We start from the raw sequence: 10270 nt of genomic DNA on the forward strand, positions 1-10270 counted from the left end.
CCATAAGTCGTTTGTCCAGTATTTTTACCTTGTATCTGATAACCTGGGTTTAAAATATTCACAATAAATGAAAATTTATAAACGCATGCACTAAATTTGTTTTCATAATAGCACGCACATACCTACAGCAATTTTAATAATTCTTTCAGATGCAGGTGTTCATGTTGGTGGCTAACTGCATTTACTACCTAATTCCACCCATTTCAGATAAGCATCTTGGCCTTGCTTCCTTCTCTATTAAAGCAGTTGCCCTAGAGAACTAACTAGCTCTCACCCCCCATAGCTGTACCTGTGTTCCCATGCCTCTCTGCCTTTGCTCAATCTGCTACACTCTCTTTTCTGGCCAGAGAAATTTACATATTTCTAGAGCAGAGAGACAATGATATTTCTCCCATGAAGACTCTCAAGAGAATTTACCACTCCATTTTTTAAATTTTATTAGATGTTTCTATTTACACACGGATTGAATATTTATTTTACTCTGTCTTAATTACAAAGAATTCATGACAGGGTTTGTAAATGTCTATAGTGCCTAGGATAGAGTTCAGTACATGCTTATTTGCTCCTCACTTTTACCCAAGAGAAAGTTCTGATTTTGTTGACTAATAAAAAGACAAATTCACTCAGGGTTAGGAGTGATGCTCGAGTGGTCAGTTAAAAGCTTGTCATGTTCTAGGCACAGTGCAATATACTGGGGCTATAAAAAGATGAGTAAGGAAATGTTTCTGATCTCAGGAAGATCACAGTCATATATCGGATTGCTCAAGTAACTGACATAACAGAATAATAAGAGCTCAAATGCTGCACATATAGTGTCCTACACATATAGTATCCTACAGTAATCACATAAGAAGCACACATGGGAGTATCTACATCAGTCTAAGGCAAGAACACTACAAGAAAATCTTGAACAATAACAGACAGGGAACCAGGACAAGGGAGGAAAAGTAGATAAAGGGCATTCCAACTATAGGAAAGAGAGTGAATCACAGAGAAGCATGATAGATAGATAGTGCTCAAAAAACTGTAAGCCCACTGCAGAAGAGACTTGGTGACTTGATTTTTTTTCCCTCCAAATAGCAAAGTAGTACAGAAATCATTCCATATTCAGATTCTTATTTACCTATAGGATGTGCATATGTATAAACATGTGTGTGCAGGAAAGCAGGTGATGTGCTTCCCTGTGATTCTACAGAGTAAAAATACACAGGAGAGTGGAGGACAAAATGTCCATTATGGTTTTTTTTTTTTTCACCACAAGAACAGTCTAACAGGAAGATTTCCACCAGGCATCTGCCACCTCTAGTAAATTTTTTGGAATGGTTACAAAAATGCATATCCAAGTCATAAAGATTTAACGAAATATTCTCCTGCCATTTATAGTAATGCTACCAAATGACAAGTTCAAATTACTTGTGATTACTCTTCATCTGGGCAAAACTCATGTTGTAAAGTATGCACAAGATCCAATTACATCGATTGCAATGACACAGAATAACAACACCAGAAAAAAGGTAATCACACACAATACACACACACTGTTTAGAATTTTCCCAAATGCATTTTTTCTTTTTTCCTTCTTTCTTTTTTTGTATTACAATCTGCTCATCATTTGGACTCACAACTAACTCTTTGCTCTGCTTTGCTTTTTCATAATGTGCAAAGTAACAGCTGACTGGTCAAAATGGTCAATAAAATAAACATTCTATTTCTAAACTATACCCCTCTCCTTGCCATTATGCCTACATATTTGGCCACTAAATAGACTTTTTTGCCTATGTGTCCTCAAAATCACTAAGTGCAATTTAGAATTCATTACCAGCCCTGATCGTCCCAATACTTCCAACTCAAAACTAGCACATTCAACAGTGTTCTCAATCTCAATTTACTGCATTACTACTTAAACTAGAAACTTCTGAGTCTCTCTCCTACCTACATCTAGTAGGACACCAAATATTGTTAATGGTATTTGATAGATATACCTTATGTTTATTATCTTTTTCCAGTCTCCATTTTTACTGTCTTAATTCAGGTCCTCATCATATTTGATCAGGACATTGCAAAATGAAATATATGTTTAAGTGAAGTCATCATTCCATTTATGTACTTGCTTTCTTCTTTGGTGGCATTATTATCAACATCATGCGGGAGCTAATGATTGTGTTAGATGTTGTCCCTTTTCCCTCTTTTATCTATAAACAAATATGGTAATATGGTAACTTCCTAAATATCCCTGATATCTGTTCATGTCTTTCAATCTCATTTCTGCTGCTATAGTTCATATTTTCAATATTTGTCACATGAAATATTGCAAATGAATTGATCTTTCACTCACAAAGTCTACCCTAATCTTCCTAAAATTAGAAAGTTCTTTTTGTTTGTTTGTTTTTCCCCACAATGAATCTAAACAGATAAGAACTGTGGACTTTCAAAAATCCAAGAAATTACAATCTAGGAGATATGAGCTGGGATTCAGCATCAATATTTTTTTCACAACTTAAGCAGAGGATGGTGGCCTTGCTAAGCAACAACTGCAAGTTGGGGCATCTGGAATTTGTAAGAGAGAATACCAGGATAGAGAGACACAAAGTAGCACTAAAAATAAGGATAAGAGGTCCTTTACTCTTTGGCTAAATACCAAGTTACACATGTGTATAGTGAGATTTTTCAAGGCCAGGAAGAGAACAGCTACTAGGAAGTTGCAAGGTAAGTAGAAATCCCTCTGACAGTACAATATTGAAAGATACAGACACTTTGAGCAGTCCAGATGAGTAACTCTCCTGAATAACCCAGGTATTGAATTTAGGACTCCTCAAAAAAACAAAAAGCAAAAAAAAAAACAAAACAAAACAAACAAAAAAAAACACTTTTTAGAAAAAGAGTTACATCAGTCTTATAATAAGGACTATGGTAGAATCATCTTCACAAAATTTAAAATCAGATTTTTTTAATGAATCAAGCTGATTTTCCAGTAAATTATGTCAGAATAAAAATCAACAGTTTCCAAAGGAAAGCCAACAAAATTTAAAATCTTTTCAATATAATACCCACAATGGTCAAATACAATAACAAATTATTTGACACAGGAAAAAGCAGAAAAAAATATAATATTTAAAATTTAAATTATTTAAATATTAAAAAGAGCAAACATAAATATACCCAGAAATGTTAAAATTAGCAGAAAAAGACTTTAAAGCAATGAATAGAAAATATGAACAGAAATGGAAACTATCAGAAAAGAGAAAAATTATAAAAGTAAAGCACACAGCATCTGCAATGAAAAATCCTCAGTAAGCATTTACCATTAGATTGGACACTTCAAAAGAAAATAGAAATAAGCTTGAAGACATGGCAATAGAAATTCTATAGACTAAAGCATAAAGAGTAAAAAGACTGGAGATGGGAAGGGGGAGGGTGGGGGAATACATCCTCATTCATCTGTTTGAAAATACCTAACAGCCAAAATTTGTGATGGGAGTACCAGAAGAGAATGAGAAGCAGGAAAATGTTAAAGAAATGATGAAAACAGCTCTTCTGGGGAAGATGGCAGAGTAGGAAGACCCTAGACTCACTCTGCCCCACAGGTACAACTAGATAGCACTCACATTAGTGTAAATAACCCAGAAAACCACCCAAAGATTGGCAGGATAGACGCCACAACTAAATGTAAAGAAGAGACCACACTGAAGAGAAGAGGAAAGGCAGAGACACAGTTGGGAACTAAACAGACTTGTGGGACTGTCCGTGGGGAGGAAGGCACACCACTGGCACAGGGAGAGGAAAGACCCCCACAGCAGGTAAAGATGAATTCTCATAACATTTGGCTTTGAAAACCACAGAGGCTGAATTTTGTGGGTTGTTACAACCAGCACGACTTAAAAAATGGGATTAAAAAAAAAAAAAAAGCAGCTCAGCTCTGGGTGAGCAGATGGGCTAGAGGAAATGGAGTCCCTACCCTTGGAGATACAGCATAGAAGCAGAAGGTTCAAAGGCACCTGGGCATATGGAAGGGTTATTTGGAAGAAATCACTGGGAAACTCCTTTAGGAAGAAAGGAAATGTCAGATACCATTTCCCTCTTCTGCCTCCGGCCAACATAAACTCCTACCCATCTGCTGGACTTGCTGCTTAACTTGTCAGTACCCTACACTGTGCTTCACCAATCCACTTCTCTGAACAGCCTGCCTCAATCCAGACACTTCAGTACCCCTCCTGCAGAGGACTGGTGGTACTCAAAGCTTGTTAGCACCACCACTGTACCCCATTGCTCCCTGTGCTATGCTTCTGCAAATCCACCCTCTCCAATACAGGGTGGTGCCACAGGTCTGGCAGTGAAGCCCCTACAGTGGCCAGTGAAAGGGAAAGATAACCATATATATCAGTCAGGCAGGGGACCAGTAGTGGGCTAGAGGCAGACAGTTGGTCTAACTGCAGGCCCTGCCCACCAATAAAAGCTTCTCAGGTGACAATATAAGGAATGTGCTTTGCAGTTTGGTGCTATTACACCTCTGGCAAATGCCTGGTCTGAATCAAGTCAAGTCCAAGGAATCCTTAGATTGGCCTACTAATATCATAGGGACTAAATACTGCCCACAGTAGGCAAATAAAGCCATTGAAGACAACTAGACTGAAGGAAAAAGCAGCTCAGCCATAAAAGCACAGTGCACACATCACATATAGAACACACTCATGAGATGCCAGGATCTGGTGAAAGAGACACCACATAGAAGGGTACTACAAGATCTCTTTTAGATAAAGACACTACTTTCAGGTGCAGGAGACAGCTGTCATTCCTAACACACAGAAACAGACATAGACAGTTTAGACAAAATCAGGAGGCAAAGGAATATGCCTGAAGTAAAAATTAGGACAAAACCACAGCAGGATACCTAAGATACCTAAGTAAAACAGATAGAAATAATATGCCTGATAGAAAATTTAAAGTGATGATCATAAAGATACTGGATCTGAGAAGGGCGCAAGATATCAGTGAAACTCTTAATGAAGAGTTAACATGAAAAAGAACCCATCAGAGATGAAAAATATAATAAGTGAAATTAAAAATACATGAGATGGACTAAATAGAGGGTGGAGAAGCAGAGGAATGAATTAGTGACCTGGAAGACAGAGTAATAGAAAGTAATCAAGCTGAGCAGATGAGAGAAAGAAAGCTATGAAAAATGAGAATAGACCTAGGGAACTCAGTGACTTCATCAAGCATAATAACATTCATATTACAGGGCTCCCAGAAGGAGAAGAAAAATAAAAGGAGGCAGAAAATTTATTTGATAAAATAACTGCTAAAAATTCCTGAAACTGGGGAAAGAAACATATATCCACATCCAGGAAACACAGAAATTCTCCCAAGGAAGTTCTAAACCAGACACATAGTAATTAAGATAGAAAAATGTAGTGATAAAGAGAGAATTTTTAAAGCAGCAAAAGAAAAGAAAGCAATTACGTACAAGGGAAGCCTCATAAGGCTATCAGGGGATTTTTCAACAGAAACTATGCAGGCCAGAAGAGAGTGGAATGATAAACTCAAAGTGCAGAAAGGAAAAAAAAAAAAAAAAAAAGAAGAATCTGCAGCCAAGAATACTCTATCCAGCAACGCTATTATTTAGAATAAAAAGGTAAAGTTTTTCCCAGACAAAAAGAAGTTAAAGGAATTCAAGCCCTCTAAGACAGCCCTTCAAGAAATGATAAAGGGCAGTTTGTGAGTGGAAAGGCAATAAGTTTGAATAATGGAAGTATGAAGCAAAAAAAGCAGTAACAATGATTATGTCTGTAAAAATAATGAAGGGACTCACAAAATAAAAGGATGAAAAATATGACACAATATGTCTAAAATGTGTGTGTGGGGGAGAGGAATAAAGAATGGGTTAAAACTTAAAATGGCCATCACCGTAATATAGATAGCTACATGAGAAGTGTTATATATAAACTGAACAGTAACCAAAATAAAAATGAGTGATAGACACACAAAATATAAAGAGATAAGAATCTAAGTATATCACTAAAGAAAGTCAACTAATTATGAAAGAAGAGAACAAGAAAAGAAAGGAACAGAGGAAAACTATAAAAAACTACTATAAAACAGGTAAGAAATGGACAATAAATACATTCCTATCAATAATTACTCTGAATGTAAATGGACTAAATGCTCAAATCAGAAGACATAGGGTGATGGAATGGTTAGAAAAGACAAGACCCGGGATGCCTGGGTGGCTCAGTGGTTGAGTGTCTGCCTTTGGCTCAGGGTGTGATCCTGGAGTCCCGGGATCGAGTCCCACATTGGGCTCCCAGCGAGGAGCCTGCTTTTCCTTCTATGTCTCTGCCTCTCTGTGTGTTTCTCATGAATAAATAAATAAAATCTTTTTTTTTTTTTTTAAGACAAGACCCATTTATATGCTGCCTATATGAGGCTCAATTCAGACCTAAAGTAAAAAATAGGTCTGGTTGAAAGTAAAAGAATGGAGAAGTTTTTATCATGTAAATGGATGTCAAAAGAAGGTTGAGGTGGCAGTATTAATATTGCACAAAATAGATTTTATTTTATTTTATTTATTTTTTTAATTTTTTTTTGTTTTATTTATTTATGATAGGCACACAGTGAGAGAGAGAGAAAGAGGCAGAGACACAGGCAGAGGGAGAAGCAGGCTCCATACACCGGGAGCCCGACATGGGATTCGATCCCGGGTCTCCAGGATCGCGTCCTGGGCCAAAGGCAGGCGCCAAACCGCTGCGCCACCCAGGGATCCCGCACAAAATAGATTTTAAAACAAAAATCATAACAAGAGGCAACGAAGGACACTGTATAATCATTAAAGAAACAATGCAACAAGAAGATAAAGCAATTATAAATATTCATGCACCCAACATGAGAGTACCCAAGTACTTAAGACAGTTAATACCTCACTTATATCAATGGATAGATCCAACAAACAGAAAATCGATAAGTAAACAGTAGCTTTCAATGACACATTGGCCCAGATATATACAGAACATTCCATCTTAAAACAGCAGAATACACATTCCTTTCAAGTGCACATGGAACATTCTCTAGAATAGATCACACATTAAAGACTTGCAAAACAAGTCTTAACAAATTTAAAAAGATGAGTCTTTCCATGTATTTTTTTCTGACTACAACACTATGAAATTAGAAATCAACCACAAGAAAAAAATCTGGAAAGAACACAAATACACAGAGGTTAAATAGCACACTACTGAATAATAAATGAGTCAACGAAGAAATTAAAGAGGAAATCAAAAATACATGCAGACAAATGAAAATGAAAACACAATGGTCTAAAATCTTTGGGATGTAGCAAAAACAGTTCATAAAGGGAAGTTTATAGCAATACAGGCCTACTTCATGAAGGAAGAAAAAATTCAAAAAGCAACCTAATTTTATACCTAAAAGAGCTAACCTGAAATATGAACAAACAGAACCCAAAAGTAGTAGAAGAAAATAAATAATACAGATTAGGAGAGAAATAACTTAAATAGAAACTAAAAAAAAAAAAATGAAAACAAAAACAAGAGAACAGATCAATAAACCAAGATCTGGTTTTTTAAAAGATAAACAAAATTGATAAAACATTAGCAAGATTTATCAAAAGAGAGAGAACTCAAACAAGCAAAATGGGAAATGAAAGAGGAGAAATAATGGACACCACAGAAATACAGATTATAAGAGAATATGAAAAATTATATGCCAACAAATTGAACAACCTAAGAAAAATGGAAACATATCATCTTCCAAATTTGAATCAGGACGAAATAGAAAATTTGAACAGATCTATAACCAGCAATAAAATTGAATTGATAATAAAAAAAACTTACTACAAGCAAAAGTCCACTGGTAAATTTTACCAAATATTTAAAGAGTTAATATCTATTCTTCTCAAACTACTGCAAAAACCAGATGGAAAAAAGACTTCCAAATTCATTCTAAGAGGACTCAATTAGCCTGGTACTAAAACCAGATAAACACACAAACAAAACAAAACAAAACCAAACAAAACAAAACAACTATAGGTTAATATCTCTGATGGACATAGGTGTAAAAATCCTGAATCAAATAATTCATTAAAAAATAATTTGCCATGATCAAGGGGGATTTACTCCCAGATGCAGGAGTGGTTGAATATTTACAAATCAATCAGTGTGATACATCACATCAATAAGAAAAAGGATAAAAATCATATGTTCATTTCAATAGATGTAGAAAAAGCACGTGAAAAAGTACAATATCCATTCATGATAAAAACCCTCAAGAAAGTAGGTTTAGAGGGAACACACCTTAACATAATAAAAGCCATATATGAAAAACCCACTATGAACACCAAACTCAATGGGGGAAAACTGAGAACTTTCCCTCTAATATCAGGAACAAGATGAGGATGTCCACTCTCATCACTTTTGTTCAAACTAGTACTAGAGGTTCTAGCCACAGCAATCAGACAAGAAAAAAGAATAAAAGACATCCAACTTGGTAAAGAAGAAGTAAAACTTTCATTATATGCAGATGACATGATAATATATATGGAAAACCCTAGACTCCACATAAAAATTACTAGAGTTGATAAATGGATTCAGTAAGGTCACAGCGTATACAATCAATGCACAGAATCTGTTGCATTTTTATACACTAATAATGAAGCAGCAGAAAGATACATTAAGAAAGCGATCCCATTTACAATTGCACCAAAAATAATAAAATACCTAGGAATAAACTTAACTAAAGAGGTGAAACCAAGGCGAGCTTGTCAAGCAAAAGCTGAAATCTCATTTCTCAGGAAAAGATGTCTCTTGAAAGAATTCAAAAGCACCCAGATATTGAAACCAAATAAATTTATGCTCAGAGGTAGCTTCTAATAAAAGAGAGAGGTTTGCTAAGAGGCAGAGAAGCAGAGCTGAAGCAATGAATCAAAACTTTTGAATTGGCTCAGAGGCTACAAGAAGAAGAAAATAAAAGCATAACTGACACATTAGCAAGCAGGAGCTGAATGTAAAGAGAATTAGGAGAGCTATAACTAGGAGTTCAGAAATGAACTTCTCAAGTATCAACCTGAAGTGAAAGACTGCTCTATCACCAGAACTAACAGGCTGATTGAAGATGAAAGGAAGAATAAAGAAAAAGCTGCACATGTGCAAGAGGAGCTCACAGCTATTAATTCAAAAAAGGAAGAACCTAATCACTCTGTAAATGGTGTCAAAGAGCTTGAGCTTGAACTAGAGTCTGTCAAAGCCCAATCTTTGGCAATAACAAAGCAAAACCACCTGCTGAAAGACAAGGTAAAAGAGATGAGTGACTATTTGTTACTGAAAGAAGGGAAACTAGAGCTTCAGGCACAAAATTAATTACTTAAACTACTGCAAGAGACTAGAAATGAAAACATGTATCTCCTAAACCACAAAGCTCAGCTATCTCTTGAGCTAGTGTCTTTTTTTTTTTTCAGAAAGAACTGAAGAAAGCAGACAATGTTATTGCATTTGAGCATAAGCAGTTCAAAACCCAAAAACGGGCTCTGCAAAAAGAACTGCAAAGTGAAATAGAACATTCTGACCACTGAAGGCCCAGATCCTTGATTACAATGACTCTGTGAAGAAGTAACCTATACAGGTTACCAGCCAGCCCTAGAGAATGAAGTGTACTGCAACCCAAAACAGTCCCTGAGCAATCATTCTGTCAGTGGACTACTGAGTGGCAAGATGGTGGTACCTTGTGATGGTGATATAAGTGGGGATTTCTTGAAAAATCCTCTCTCAAACAGGAAAGGCTGATGGCAGTTATACCAAGGATCACAAGCTATGAAAGAAATTGAAGATGACACAAACACATGAAGAGATATGCCATGCTCGTGGATTGGAAGCACAAATTCTGTCAAAATGTCTATACTACTCAAAGCAATCTACAGATTTAATGTAATCCCTATCAAAATACCATCAGCATTTTTTCACAGAACTATAACAAGAAATACTAAAGTAGAACCAAAGAAGACCCTGCATAGCCAAAACAATCTTGAAAGGGAAAAACAAAACCATAGGTATCAGAATTCTAGATTTCAAGTCATATTACAAAGCTGTAGTAATCAAAACAGTATGGCACTGACATAAATATAGATACACAGTTCAATAGAACAGGATATAATGCCCAGAAACGAACCCACAATTATATGTTCAATTAATCTTTGACCAAAGAGGCAAGAATATGCAATGGAGAAAAGACAGTGTCTTCAACAAATGGTGTTGGGAAAACTGGA

General features: G+C 35.9%; 1 pseudogene; it reads left to right on the forward strand.

Moving 5' to 3' along the window:
• The window catches only part of LOC129506590 (centriole and centriolar satellite protein OFD1-like), a 55590-nt pseudogene extending 45758 nt beyond the window's left edge, over window positions 1-9832 (forward strand).
• The last annotated feature ends 438 nt before the right edge of the window (window positions 9833-10270 follow it).

Source organism: Nyctereutes procyonoides, unplaced genomic scaffold (genome assembly GCF_905146905.1).
Source record: "Nyctereutes procyonoides isolate TBG_1078 unplaced genomic scaffold, NYPRO_anot_genome, whole genome shotgun sequence".
Classification (NCBI taxonomy): Eukaryota; Metazoa; Chordata; class Mammalia; order Carnivora; family Canidae; genus Nyctereutes; species Nyctereutes procyonoides.